The sequence below is a fragment of the Esox lucius genome, chromosome 17, assembly GCF_011004845.1.
Source record: "Esox lucius isolate fEsoLuc1 chromosome 17, fEsoLuc1.pri, whole genome shotgun sequence".
In the NCBI taxonomy this organism is placed as follows: Eukaryota; Metazoa; Chordata; class Actinopteri; order Esociformes; family Esocidae; genus Esox; species Esox lucius.
The window spans coordinates 28,665,423-28,681,179 of record NC_047585.1 but is presented as its reverse complement, the minus strand read 5'-3'; the positions used below and the strand labels follow the sequence as shown (position 1 = coordinate 28,681,179).

General features: G+C 41.3%; 1 protein-coding gene across 4 annotated transcripts in view; it reads left to right on the top strand.

The window, feature by feature from the left end:
* Positions 1-427: 427 nt before the first annotated feature.
* Positions 428-15,757, top strand: part of LOC105017174 (sodium-coupled neutral amino acid transporter 3) — a 60,950-nt gene continuing 45,620 nt past the window's right edge. For 2 of the 4 annotated variants that reach the window (XM_029114165.2, XM_029114164.2), the window contains exons 1-2: positions 429-693; positions 11,609-11,744. The gene's annotated coding sequence lies outside the window, so the exon portion shown is untranslated. Of the gene's footprint in view, positions 694-11,608; positions 11,745-15,757 lie in introns of all 4 variants that reach the window. The other 2 variants (XM_029114162.2, XM_029114163.2) reach the window with 2 other exon arrangements.

Genomic DNA, 15,757 nt, shown 5'->3' with positions numbered 1-15,757 from the left:
TGGCAGATGCTTTAAAGCAGGTCACCGCAAGTGGCAGCTTATTCCGGAATGAACAGGAATGAATGGAACAATTATGTGAATTTGAAGAATAATAATGTATCAATAAACGAGCAACTTTAAAAGGAAACAGTGTCTATTGTGTCACATTATATCTTACATATTATAGTTCAAATTGTCCATGCTCCAGTAATCATGCATATTTGTCTGGATTTTTGCCTACATTCGTGAGAAAATGGCCTAGGAAAATTTATGAAATCTGTAGTCGACTATGTACTTACAATACAATTCTAGTGGATGTCATGATTGCTGCATATTTTTAATAAAATTCAAGTGCAGAACAAGAAGCATTGTGCACGTATTTTTCGCGTTTGGAGAGAGCGCGTGTCTCATGGAAATCGCACCCTCGCGCGTTCTGGAACGGTACAAAAGAACCAATTGATTGGAGTTTGCATGCTGTAGGCGGAACCTGGACCTACTCGACATCCCACTTTCAAGAGATTGATGACAATTTTACTCGTGAACACATGACATTTACACGGCAACAGAGAAGGAGCGCTCACGTATCACATTCAATATTTATTCCGCAGGTAGCAAAGAGGACAAGCCACGAGAAAAAGGAAAAACTGTAAAGAAGCGGGGACAAGATCTGTGTGGAGATATTCGGAGTTCACCATAGCACTGTAGTTTTGTCTGGTAAGATTATTATTTACTGTAAATAACCAGTGGAATTTGTCTTTTCATATTCACGGTCGACTGTTCATTGTCTTCTTCATTCCCAGTGGGGTCGAAATGTCCGATATTAATAGACTGTCATTAATAATATCTGTACCAGTTATCGAATAGTATTGCCATCAATGGTTTCTTGAATTCAAATTATACTGTGAAACATATTCTGAAATGTAAGACATATCTAGAATAGAATTATCACAAAGAGCGCTGTTAAATTATTATAAAATTTTTATGTTGTTCAGTTGGTGTGATTGTAACGATTAATGCACGTGAAATCTTCCTCTTGTTCAGCTGACTACTTACGCTGCTACACTGGTCTGGGGATCATGCCATGCCTACAATTGCACATCGTAGTTCACAAAAAAGGCAGCTGTAGTGATCTTCTTGACTTTATTTACCATGTTAAACAAATGTCTGCAAGCTGCGTGTTGCTATTTGTCACAGTTCTTCAACATCTCAATATATTCGTGGGCCTTTCACATCATGATAGACAATTCTTAAATGCCACTTAAAGTTAACATATATGACATATTATTGGCAAATATGATAGTGTCATCTATTATAGTCCAAAAACGTTCCCTTTGCCCTTTCTAAATCAGACCTATGGTATTGACATAATATACAGCAGTGATTTTAGGACCACGTTTTTATTGGGTGTGTTCATGTGTATTATTTTCTGTACACTTTATAGTTACAAGCATTTCTAGAGACACCTGGGTTGCTGTGAAGCCCTAGAGTACAGAGCCCATTCTGAGAGCTATTTGTAGGGAAGGCAGCAGGTGAGACTGTGTCTGGTAGACCTGACAGGCGGGAGCAGACAAGAGTTCCTGTTCAGGACTGTTCTGTTGCTGCTAGCCTATATTTGAGCGCTGGGCTATCAGTGAACCATGCTCTGTTTTACCACCCCCCCCCACTCCAGAGCACTGGTTTACGGGTGAGCGTACTGATGCTCTAGCCTGAGCTGTATGTTCTTAACTGTAGATTCACACAAACAATATCCATGTAACATACTGTATACACATCATGTATACTGTAACAATTAAACATGACTGAAAACATGTGCTTTCAGTGGTATTTGTATTTCCTAATTTTGTCATATAATGCAAGTATTGTTATGATGAATTAGTACTTAGTGTGTTCATAGCAACTGATGATGCAATTATTGTAGATAGTCCAAATAATGTCATCTATTGATTAAGGCATCACATTTTTCACCAATAATCCAGTTTACATAAACTTTTTAATTTTCAAATATTAACATACCATACTGGAGAGAAAGGTGCTTTACCGGACTAATATCATTCTCTGCCTACTGCCGTTATCAGTTTAATATATTAATTAGTAATTAAATGTACTTATTGTCTCAGAGATGCTTGGTCATGCTGACTCTGAAACTCAATTGGTTCATGTTGTTCAAGAACCCCACATTACAGCTCCTAGTATCATCTAGTGAGCGAAGTAGAGGTGTTCACTCTACTGCTACCTTATTGGATCCGCATTTCATCCATTCCTTATATATCACCCTCCTGCCTGCAGGCATTGCCTTAACTCTGTAGGAATGAAAAGTCAACATGAAGTGAATTCAATTTTAGACTTTTGAACTTACAGCAAAGTCTGCAGTCCCCAGCCGAGACTTGAAATATGAGAAAACATAAGCCACTGACTTTTTTTCATGCTCTTATTTGTTGTGTCTTGCTAGAATAATGAACTGAAGGGAACATCTTTGAAATAAATTTAACAACTTAATGAGTTTCTTTCCCCACAAAGATGAGTCCAGCCACTGCTTCAATATGTTCTCTTGAATGCGAATCAGGGGCTTCCGAAGTGTAACAAAAAAGGAATACCTCAGGACAGTATATTTGATCAGACAGTAGTTCAGGAGAAGCAAACAAATCCTCAACTATGTAAGCCCTAACTCTTCCAGAAGTTCTGTTTGCAAATAAGTTGTCTTGGAGGAAAAACTGTAGTCTAATGTAGTCTAACTTTGCAATGCCTATAAATACTGTACTTTTTGGTTGACTAGTTTTAAACAAGTGAAGTGAGCTTTTCTTTGCTCATGACATCAGTGTGGCTTTGTAAGACCAATCACTCACAGATAGATTTGGCCTTCGTTGAACAGTTTTTAAATACGGCTTGATACAGTCTTTCACTGAGTCTTAGAGTACCCAGCATTCACCCAGATCACATTTTGAGTTGCTGAAGAGAAAATTAGGAAAACCTAAAGACCTGAAATGTTTAGTGTCTAATTTTGTGGTGAGAATTTGCCTCCAGGTCCACCACACAATTCCACTGCTTCTATTTTAATATGCTTTAAACCACAGTTCATAACCAAAGTGGGATGTATATAGACCAGGCTGAGTTTTGGAAATCAGTACTGCATGTGTTTGTTACAGTTTAAGAAACTTGTTTGAACATCTCAGGTTGTGTTCAAGGCTTACAGATACAGTATCTCAGAGGAAGTGCATAAGGGAGAGCATTGATGGAGGTCAGCCAAAGTCATGCTCTTTTACTGAGTTGTGATCAGGGTGTCTGTTAGGCATATAGGGGGCAGGATTGGAACTAGAAGCATGCCAGATTCAACTACATTCAAAGAGCCCCTTACCCCTCTGCTATCTCAATGGCCTTACTGTGTCATCAGGGTGGAGAGGTAGTAATATGTTTCAGAACAGCTGATTGGAAACACAGCCCTCCTATTGGCTGGTATTCACTTTCTGAACTGTCAGGATTCAGGATGACCTTAACCTTTTTGAATGCTTCATTCTTTCCTCAATCAGAGATGTCCATTATCTTAGCTGTACAAGGGAACTATAAATGCTTTTAAAACATTAGTTGTGTACGCGTCCACAGCATTGAACCATAGTGGAGGCAACTCGTGGACAAAGGCATTTCCAGATGGATGGTTGCACCTGTAATGAGCTCTCTCCTTGTCCATGTGTTGGGGAGGAAGGGAAGAGAAAAGAGCTGGGGAGCTAGGGGAGGATGCTGCGTTGTCTGGGGACACACAACTGAGAAAAGCAGAGCTAGAAGCCTGTGCTGATAACGCTACACTTTTCACAGCAGAAACATTAGATTCTATATACTTTATTCCCCATTTACATTACATATTTGTAAAAGCCAGCATCCAGCAACAAAAAACAAATAGCCAACATATTCCTCACAATGTAAACTCAAACAGAAATATCTTCATATGTAATACTTCCAATATAACTAGGCATTTGTCCTCATTTTCAGCTGACTTCAGCCAACTTCTTGCAAATATCTATTGTATTGCTATCAAACTATCCTGCAATCAAACTATCCTGCAATCTAAGCTGTTTATGTTAGCACTGCATTACTCAGGCAGTGGCTTTCAACAAGTATCTACCTATTTGGCATCTACCTACTGTACCTAATTGATTTACAGCTGCAAAAGGGAAATATAGCCACACTTAATCAAACATTAACATTTTAAAATAGCCTACATTATGCCATCTAACCGATTGTATGCAGTTATCCTAGCCAGTAAGTGCAGTTATCCTAGCCAGTAAGCTAACCAGCAATGCAACTTTAACTATTTAGCTGGCTAGCTAGGCTGGCAAAACACCATGGTTTGCCAGTTCCTAGCAACACAGCTAAATCTCCAATCCTCTGCTAGGAGATAAGAAAAGACACAGATTGACTTACAGATTTACTGCTAGGTCCCCTCCAGTGATTAAACAATTGAGCTGAGTAAGCTACCAATAGTGTCTCAAGAGGAACCAACTTATCTAATTACATAATGTGCAGCCCAACCACTGGCGGATGGGCAACCCCTGCAGCCACCATCTGTGTTTATTTCATCAACAAAAATAGTGATTAAAATATTCATTAAATATCAGTGGCTGTTGACGACACGATAACTGACTAAGTAGAAAAAGAAAAAAAAGAAAGAAAATAAATTAATTTTGTTTGACCAAAACGAGACTAGAAAACGAGACTTTGTGACAATAGTCAAATATAAATACCATAGTTGGATAGGAGTATTTTGGAAGGAGAGGTTCTCTGTGCTTTTTCTATGATGAGATTTCAGATGTCATTAAAAGACTGTGAAAAGCGCATCATCCCAATATGTATGCACAGACAAAGACTGTGGTGTGGTGCCTGAGACGTGGGTATTCCCTAATTTGTTAACTATCAAAACATTTTTGAATCTTCTGTTTTCCCCTTGTTCTTACATTTCAAACTGATATTTCCATCCATGTCAATTAAACAGCTCGAACAATAACGCGTGTCCAATATGCATTTTCCACTTGCTAATTACCTTTAGTAAATTTCACACTTACATACTGTGTACAATGCTGCACCTAAAATTGTAATAAATAGGCCTAATAATAGGCAATATCAACATTGTAAGCGAAACATAATGATTTGTTCCATTGGCTTTATTTGATATGGTGATATGTTTAGGCTACTATAGGTTAATGAGGTAATACTTGTGATTGGACAAAAATGTGACTAAAACTTAAGGGCATTTTGTTAACTAAAATGGCCCACTGTTTTCGTAATTTTGATAATAACTAAATGAAATCATTACACAAATGATATACAGTTAGGTCTGGAAATATTTGGACACTGACACCATTTTTATAATTTTGGCAATGTACGCCACCACAATGGATTTGAAATGAAACAACCGAGATGCAATTGAAGTGCAGACTTTCTGCTTTAATTCAAAGGTTTGAACAAAAGTACCTTATGAAACATTTAGGAATTGCAACCATTTTCAAACAGTACCCTTTTTTTAGGGGCTCAAATGTAATTGGACAAATGAACACAATCATAAATAAAATATTCATTTATTGCCGGACCATGTAAGCGGAGCCGGCCAAAAAGAGCGAATGTCTCTTACTGACTGACTGACCTACCTTGTTAAATAGCGTAGTGGTTAGAGAAGCCGACCTGCAAACTGTAGGTTCTCTGGTCGAGTCTCCTTACAGTGAAAACAATGTATGCATTTAGATTTGTCCCAGATAAATGGCTATAACCTTCAGTAGCTACATTATAGTAAGCCTAAAATAAAACTGTTTATGTTTATATTGCAACTGTTTCTTGTGGATTTTCCAAGTACACATCCGGGCATGCTTTTTGGGTCATGATAGACAAAAACTGGCTACAACATTCAGTTTCTACATTATAGTGAGCCACAACTAAAACTGTTTATGGTTATATAGTATTTGGACCATTTCTGGAGTATTCCATGACTCTCTCCTATTTTCACTTTACAAAAAAGTCATTTATCATCACCTAGTGATGGCCATTCGAGGCTTCATTAGCGTTATTTTAGCAGCAAGATATTATGCTGGCAGCACTCAGATTTTTCTTTATCCCAATAAAAGCCATCATTGAAATGTATAAGGCAATATAGTTAACACTGTAGTCTGTGAAAAAGAACAGACAAGAATAACATTGGAACGGACATTAAAAATAAAATGTACAGACTAGATTGTTAATTATTTTACCTTATATATTTCAATGATGGCTTTTATTTTGAAAAAAAAAATCTGAGTTAGCACTGCTAGCATAATATCCTGCTGCTAGAAGAATGGAGCCTTGAATGGCCATCACTATCATCACCTATACTGATAGATACTGTATCAATGTCATTCTCGAATGGCTAATTAGCTGTTAAAACGGCCATTGGCAAAAGAGGATTTGTTCAGGATAGACAAAAATTTTGCTGGCTAAAACATTCAGTAGCTACGTTTTAAGCCTAAAATTTAACTGTTTACTGTGATATTGCGACTATTTCTGGTGGATTTTCAATGTCATACACAAATGAAAAAGTAGAATTTTCATCAGGCTTTGTTTTTTCATTTGCAGTATTAAATTTGCAGTATTCAAATAACAAAAACATTCTATTCTGGACCCCCAACCATCAGCTATGTCAGATATCAGGCCGTGACTGTGTGTAGTTGCTTACGTGCGTACTAACTTGGTAGATGGCATTATGTTAAGCATAGCTTGTGGCTTAATTTGTTATTGACACTGTACATTTCTGAGCTACTTTCTCGTGTTGGTAGCGACTGAGTCATACAGTGTTAGCTTACTTAATGACTGTTTGAATTGCAATTTTGCACCTTGGTTTGTGACAGTAATTTAATTGTTTTGTATTTGCTTGTAAGTCGGTAGAATATTGTATTGAAGGCGTTAGTAATGTGTTCACACAATTTGTTTTCATTTAAAATAATACACTTAAAATGTAAAATGTCATTCTATGTTTACATTTTAGGAAATAGGCTGACTGGTGTTCTCCAAATTATGCCATACTCTTCTTACGATCTTTTGGCATTACTCCATGAATTAGTCTCTCATCTCTCATCTTCATCCACTTATCCGGTATCGGGTCGCGGGGGCAGCAGCTCCAGCAGGGGACCCCAAACTTCCCTTTCCCGAGCCACATTTGCCAGCACTTTTGCCAGATGCCCGAACCACCTCAACTGGCTGGACGGATCTCGTCAATCCCCGGAGCTTTGCCACTGTGGAGTTGTTTGACTTCCTCAGTGACTTCTGCCATGGAGATTGACGGTGCTTCCCCATCAGCCTCCAGCTCTGCCTCCACTATAGAGGGCGTGTTAGTGGGATTTAGGAGTTCCTCAAAGTGTTCCTTCGATCGCACAATTACCTCCTCAGTTGAGGTCAACAGTGTCCCATCCTTACTGTACACAGCTTGGATAGTTCCCCGTTTTCCCCTCCTGAGGTGGCGGACGGTTTTCCAGAAACACCTTGGTGCTGACCAAAAGTCCTTCTCCATGGCTTCCCCAAACTCCTCCCACACCTGCTGTTTTGCCTCTTTCACAGCAGAAGTCACAGCCCTTCGGGTCTGTCGGTACCCTGCAACCGTCTCCGGAGTCCTCCGGGATAACATATCCCTGAAGGCCTCCTTCTTCAGTCGGACGGCTTCCCTGACCACCGGTGTCCACCAGGGTGTTTGAGGGTTACCGCCCCTTGATGCACCTAAGACCTTTAGACCACACCTCCCCGCCGCAGCTTCGCGGCAATGGAGGCTTTGAACATCGGCCACTCAGGTTCAATGCCCCCAACCTCCACAGGGATGCCAGAAAAGCTCCGCCAGAGGTGTGAGTTGAAGATCTTTCAGACAGGGGCCTCCTCCAGACGTTCCCAGTTCACCCGCACTACCTGTTTGAGTTTTCCCGGTCTGTCCAGACTTTTCCCCCACCCCCTGACCCAACTCACCACCAGATGGTAATCGGTTGACAGCTCCGCCCCTCTCTTTACCCGAGTGTCCAAAACATGCGGTTTCAGATACGATGACACGATCACAAAATCAATCATCAACCTTCGGCCTAGGGTGCTCTGGTACCACGTACACTTATGAGCATCCCTATGTTCGAACATGGTGTTCGTTATAGATAATCCATGACTAGCACAGAACTCTAACAACAAACGACTACTCGAGTTCAGATCAGGGAGGCCGTTTCTCCCTATAATGCCTCTCCAGGTGTCTCCATCATTGCCCACGTGTGCGTTTACGTCCCCCAGCAGAATTATGGAGTCCCCTACTGGAGCCCCATACAGGACTCCATTCAGGGTCCCCAAGAAGGCCAAGTACTCCGAACTGCTGTTTGGGACATATGCACAAACAACAGTCAGAGACCCCCCCCCCCCCCCCACATCCACTGGGGTAAACTCCAACATAGCGGCACTCAGCCGGGGGCTTGTGAGTATCCCAACACCCGCCCGGTGCCTCACACCCTGGGCAACTCCAGAGAAGAATAATGTCCATCCCCTATCCAGGAGTACGGTTCCAGAACCGAGACTGTGTGTGGATGTAAGCCCCACCAGATCTAACTGATAGCGTTCCACCTCCCTCACAAGTTCCGGCTCCTTCCCCCACAGAGAGGTGACGTTCCACGTCCCCAGAGCCAGCCCCTGCCACCCGGGTCTGGTCCATCGAGGCCCCTGGCCTTCACTGCCACCCATATGGTAGCGCACCCGATCCCAGCGGTTTTTCCCATGAGTGGTGGGCCCATAGGATGGACGTTGCTTTTTCGGGCTATGCCCGACTGGGCTCTGTGGCAAACCCGGCCACCAGGCGCTCGCCGGCGAGCCCTCCCTCTGGGCCTGGCTCCAGACGGGGGCCCCGGGCTTCCTCCGGGCAGGGTAACTCTTCCTCGTTTGTGCATAGTTTTTTTTTTAACCATTCTTAGTCTGGCTCCTCCCCTGAGACCACTTTGCCATGAGAAACCCTACCAGGAGCACTAAGGCCCGGACAACACAGCCCTCAGGTTCATAGGAACACACAAACCTCTCCAGCGCAATAAGGTGATGGCTCCCGGAGAGGTCCATGAATTAGTCAATTTTCCAAATTCTGATTTTAGATGATTAGTCTGAAAATAGAAAACTTTGGACTGGGACTTTTTAATGTACAGATGTACAGGTAAGTCAATTGAAAACCAGTTGTTATTTTCAAAGACAAAGTGGTTATGTGCATTCGGTTGTTAGATGACAAGACAGCACACAGAACTACATAAAGTAAAACATAAATGACAATAATTCAGTTATGATTGTACCTGCAGTATCATTCCCACACCTGTCTTCTACATCCTGAACCTCATAACTAGGCTTCCTCTTACCTGTATCCTCCTCTTCCTGTTTGTGTATTGGATTTGGCTGTGCTGTGGCCCTGTTACCAGTGTGGTGTAGCCTTCTACAGTATCAGAATGTTAGCTGGCGTGACAGGATTTGATGCAGGCTGCTCTATAAATAAGTCACATTTTCCAGTGAGTCACCAGTCCTGCAGTTCCCACTTCACGCTTCTCTGCAAGCCAGCCAGCTAGCCAGAGCTAGCTGTAGGACACCGGAATTTGCTGCTCCTCCACACTGCATTAAATGGATGCTATAATTCAGTGTCTACAACACTGGCTTTAACACTGCCTATATCTTTCTATATCATTGTTTAGAACATTGTATATAACTGTCTACATCACTGTCTTAAACATGGTCCACAACACATCTTGTAACACTGTATATAACTGTCTACAACACTATCTTCAACATGGTCTACAACACTTCCTGTAACACTGTATATAACTGTCTACAACACTGTATACAACACGGTCTGTAGCACTGTCTATAACATGGTCTGCAACACTTTCTGTAACACTGTATATAACTGTCTGTAACACTGTCTTCAACATGGTCTGCAACACTTCCTGTAACACTGTATATAACTGTCTATAACACTGTCTTCAACATTGTCTGTAACACTGTCTTCAACACGGTCTACAACACTGTCTGTAACACTGTCTTCAACATGGTCTACAACACTTCCTGTAACACTGTATATAACTGTCTATAACACTGTCTTCAACACTGTCTGTAACACTGTCTGTAACACTGTCTTCAACACGGTCTACAACACTGTCTGTAAGACCATATATAACTGTAAATAAAACTGTCACACACATTGTAATTGATGTATGTAGTGTTTGTTTACCAGTATTTGTTGAGCATCTCAGGCTGACAAGCAAATCGTTGCCAGTTAATCTCCCATTCACCCAGCTGGCTAATCACACCAGGACTCAGGGTTCTGGAAGTCCACCAAGTGCCAGAGAGCAAAGACAGAACAGGAGAGGATAGAGAAAGAAGGGGAAGGGAGAAGATTGAGACTACATTGAGAGGGGATTCAGTACTGAGTAAGGAGAAGAGATTAGGAGGTAATGTCTCCATCGTGCCAGTAGCCATCAAATGTGGGAAAACTTTATATCTTTTGATATACTACCACACCAATGACCAAAATGAGAGGGTGCTCTGTGACTGACAAACTAACATGAATAAAATGAACCTCCCACACAGGCCAATGAAAAGAGTGGAGGAAGATTGTACAATAATTAATTTCACGCTGCATATTGGATGGTAGTACATAAATCCTCCGAAAAGCCCAGTGGTCTTTTCAGTTAATGTCTGTGGACTGTGCAGGCTACTCAAGTGAACTGAACTCGCTGTCATGTTCCTGTAACCATTCTGTGACAATATGTGTTTTATGATATGGCACAATATTTTTCTAGACGTTTTCATGTGACAAAGGGTAAACTGTAACCATGAAGCAATGTACCTGATCAGCAAAAATGTTCAGATGTTGGTGTCAAGGCACCTTAAGTGTGCCAGGAAAACATTCCCCACATAATTTCACCACCGCAACCAGGCTGTATCATTGACACCAGGCAGTTTGGCTCCAACACTCAGGCTTTTCATGCCAAAGCCTGACTGCCATCATCTTGGCAGAATGGGAACTGGGATTCCTAGGATAAGGCCCAGTTTTTTATTACTGAATTGTAAATTATTGAAACTAATTCTTCCTGTTTTTAGTTGATGGGAGTGGAACCTGGTATGGTCATCAACTACAATAGCCAATGCGTGACAAGAGTTGTGGGTTCCGTGATGCCATGTTAATATTTTGCTGTTAGCTTCTTCACTGAGTTGGGGACGCTTACTGCTATTAAGTTGCGAAGTTGTCCCACTTACCTATCTTAAAACGTGTGTTCTAATTGTAATTCGCTCTGGATAACATTGTCTGTAATGTCTAACACTGAGCAAAATGTAAAATGTAAATGTCAAATTGAAATCCTAGGAGGGCGGATATTTCTGCAATACTGGAATTTGCACGCTTTCCCTCACAATCCTACCATACTCAAGGTTTCTGCAATCACTTGTTGCTCATTCTGTTGTTCATTTGATCAGTAATGGAATGCTTCAATGCCTGTCTGCCTGCTTTATACACAAGCAATTGCCAGTACGAGTGATCCAGCTTACCAACGAATTGGCAGGTCAGGTGACAGTACTAATGTTTTTTCTTGCCCATGAAGAATTAACGTAACTTTCTTCTATACGTTTCAACTAGCACTGTGTTGCTGTTGTAGCCAGCTGGCCAGCATGAACTAGATTGAAAAGGGATCAACAGGATGACTGACTGACCTCACTGAACCAAATCCATTCATTTCGACACTCGGCTGCTGGGCATACAGTATCTCACAAAAGTGAGTAGACCCCTCACATTTTTGCAAATATTGATTTTATCTTTTCATGTGACAACACTGAAGAAATGACACTTTGCTACAATTTAAAGTAGTGAGTGTACAGCTTGTATAACAGTTTAAATGTGCTATCCCCTCAAAATAACTCAACACACAGCCATTAATGTCTAAATGAGTACACCCCTAAGTGAAAATTAGGGCCCAAAGTGTGAATATTTTGTGTGGCCACCATTATCTTCTAGCACTGCCTTAACCCTCTTGGGCATGGAGTTCACCAGAGCTTCACAGGTTGCCACTGGAGTCTTGTGAACCTTACTGGCCATTCAGTGTATTGATCTGTGACTGAATGGAAGCAATACAGTCTAGGCACATGAATATAAAGTATTGCTAAAAGGCCCCTCATGTAGCTTGATCCAGTAATGCACCTGATTTAGAAGTCCAGTCACAAAAGCATGATTATACAGCTGAAATAAGGCCTAGTAGTAGGCTGATTGGGACAGTTGGTGCCTGTGCATTCCCCTCACACTAAAATGTTTGTTGAATGAGATGCATGAAGCACTGTGGATGAGTGTGAAGAACACCCATGTTTGATTGCTCTGTGGGTTTAACCAGAATAGACAGATGGCATGTTGGCAGACCTTCTGCAACGTTTACCAGCATATTTCGTAAATAACTTCACCAGACAGGGTTATTTCAGGAGGCTGCTTCATCCATGCATCCAGCCATCCTTCTATTTACATTTGCTGCTGCTATTTTTGAAAGATAGCAGCAGCAAAGGTTTTTTACAGGTATCCCGCTAAGAGAAATGCAATATACAGCTTATAAATTACGTGTTTGGTGTTAGAACTAGGGCAAGTTTAGGCATCAAGTTTAGGTTATTGTTAGTTAAGTTAAAGATTACATTTAGGGACAGGGAATAGTGAATTTGGATTTCTGGATAAGTGTTAGGTCTCAGGTCCCACAAGAATGGAAAACAAACTCTATGTATTGTGAGTTAATGGACAGGGGCATGCAGGCAGAACCTATCTGGGGTTCTCAGGGTACATCAAAGTTCCTCAAAAATCCCCCAGAATCAATTTTTCCCTGGAATAAATGATTACTAATAATTACTTAAAACCCTAAAAACCCTAGAAGTTATTTGGCTCTCGATCATCTGGCTCCCTCCCCTAACAGTATCTCCACAATGACTGACTGACATGTTAATCTATGAGCGGTTCATGACTTAAGTGTCAGTTCTTGTTTTTTGTGTTTTTGTGTACATGAACTGTTCTGGAACTCTGTAATGCTTTTTAGCTACTATTCCATCAGAGTATTGAAACAGGTGCCAGTACTCCATTACACTTAAGGTCCTGCCCTAGAAAAGCAGTGCAAAAAATGTTTAATTTGAAAGGGAACTGTTTACATTTCAGTCAAAGGCGTATTCACTGAGAACCACACTGAACCAAACGAGGCGACTATGAGTAAAACAGGTTTTAAAGGAAATTTAAAGGGCACTGTGTAGAATCCGGTCTCTAAACAATAACACGACTTGTCTCCTCCTCGTCTTCTGTTACCGAACACGACCGGAATAGTATTATCTGGTCCAGGCTGGTTTAGGGTGGGAAGGGTGGTACTGCGAGTGTATAAAGGGAGTATGAGGAGATTACCAGTCAATGCAAACTGAAAGTTTAAATGGGGAATGTCTCAGGCACACAGCTCAGTTTTGTCGAAAAATTTAATTTGACATTTTAAAATATTAACTGTGGATGTGTACTTTTTGTTTGTGTTTATCCTAGTAGTACTGTAACAATCTTACATATTACCTTTTTAAAGGACATCTCTACAAATATATATATATTTATTTAATGTATGTATATATATATATATAAATGATTCTAGTTTTCCTTTCCGGTTAATCTTCAGTATAGAATCGAGTGGTGTATATTGGTTCTCAGTTGCTCTGAATCAAAGCTGGTCAAAACTATCTTGGGGTATATGGGGGTTCACTTCAAACATAATTCTGTTAATTATTATATTATATATTATTATAAAATTATCATCTGTAGATGCTCTTTTATCAAACAATTCTCAAAAACAAACTACTAAGGTTAGGATTAAGGTTAGTTTAGGAATAAGTGTTAGGGTTAAGAGTAGTTAAGGTTGGGGATAAGATGAGGTTTAAGGTTACAGTTACTGTTGGTTGATAGTTAATTTAATAGTGAATGTCCTGAAATGGCAGCAGGCTACACTGGAACTTCTCCTGCAGTGTAACATGTGCACTGGAATCAGTAGCTGAGACTGCTAGACTTCCCCAGGCCAATAAAAGGGTGCCGTTGTAATACAGACTAGCTTAGAACACACAAACATGTTCACATTTCCCAGTGGATTATGATAATATTTAGGTAAAAAAAATTGAGGTGCAAAAACATTTATTTGCACCATTATTTTGGCAGCTGTTTGATCTGATCTGTTGGCCAGTGTGTGTGTGTGTGTGTGTGTTTGGCGGGGGAGGGAGGCAAACATATGAGGTTAAACCATGATTTCCTGCCTGAGAGAAACTGAGTAATCCAGTCATCCTAGGGAGTGACTGCGAGACAGGTTGTCAAAGCCCCAGACACTCCAGTCTTGAACAGTTTTCACACAGGGAGACACTTATATTACCAGCTGATCAGAGAAATTGTGTGGGGTACTGTATAATCTTTTAATCTATTGGAAATCCATCTATACTGAACATTTAGCATGCTAGAGAGATGGGACTCTGACAATCAGCTACACTGAGACATCTGTAGACACAAGTGACAGTATATGATATTTCCTCATTGTAGCCCAGCCAATGTAGACCGGCCATTTGACTGTAGTGCTCAAGCCTTGTATGTATTATATTGCTGAGGTGAGGTCTACCTCAGGTAATGTCCCCAGAATGGATTTTAGTGGTTCATTGAAATACAATACAGGTTGTGCGCATATGTCCTGCAATTTTCATGGGTGTGATGTTGTAATTGCAAGTGTAAATCCAAAATAGTATTTCCATATAATATGAATGTTATTTAAAGAAATTATTGCAATGGATAATTTCTAAGGAAATCATTAATTCAACGCTTTGTAGCTATAAGGATTTTGAAAAGGTAAAGAAATGTAAGGTAAAGGTAAAGATATCAGTTGTACCCTTTCAAGTCGTGGAGAACACAGGAGGAATCAGCCCAGACAGTAAAACTGAATTCCACTCGTCTTGAAAATGTATTTTATCCAGTAACACCTGCATACACTGTGTGTGGTGTAAAATGTAAATGTGTTTTTGCAAATGCCAACACCCACCGAGTCACTCTCTAAGATTGGAGTCAGGTCATTGATCAACCATTTTTTTAAGTTGGTCTTCACATTGTTTATTTTACATAAAGATTGCTGTTTTCCAATGTGCCTGCTATTCACAGTCCCGTCCTCGGGTTGTGGGGACAGCAGCTCCAGCAGGGGACCCCAAACTTCCCTTTCCTGAGCCACATTTGCCAGCTCTGACTGGGGGATCCCAAGGCGTTCTCAGGCCAGTGTTGAAATATAAAACACTCCACGTAGTCCTGGGCCTACCCCAAGGTCTCCTCCCAGCTGGACGTGCCTGGAACACCTCCCTAGGGAGACGTCCTGGGGGCATCCTTACCAGATGCCCGAACCACCTCAACTGGCTCCTTTCGATGCAAAGGAGCAGCGGCTCTACTCTGAGTTCCTCCTGGGTGACAGAGCTTCTCACCCTATCTCAACATGACAACATCATCCGCAAAGAACAGAGACGAAATCCTGTGGTCCCCAAACCTGACACCCTCCGGCCCCTGGCTGCGCCTAGAAATTCTGTCCATAAAAATTACGAAAAGAACCGGCGACAAACGGCAGCCCTGCCGGAGTCCAACATGCACTGGGAACAAGTCTGACTTACTGCCGTCAATGCGGACCAAGCTCCTGCTTCGGTCGTACAGGGACCTGAGAGCCCTTAGCAAAGGACTCAGGACCCCATATTCCCGAAGCACTCTCCACAGGATGCCACGAGG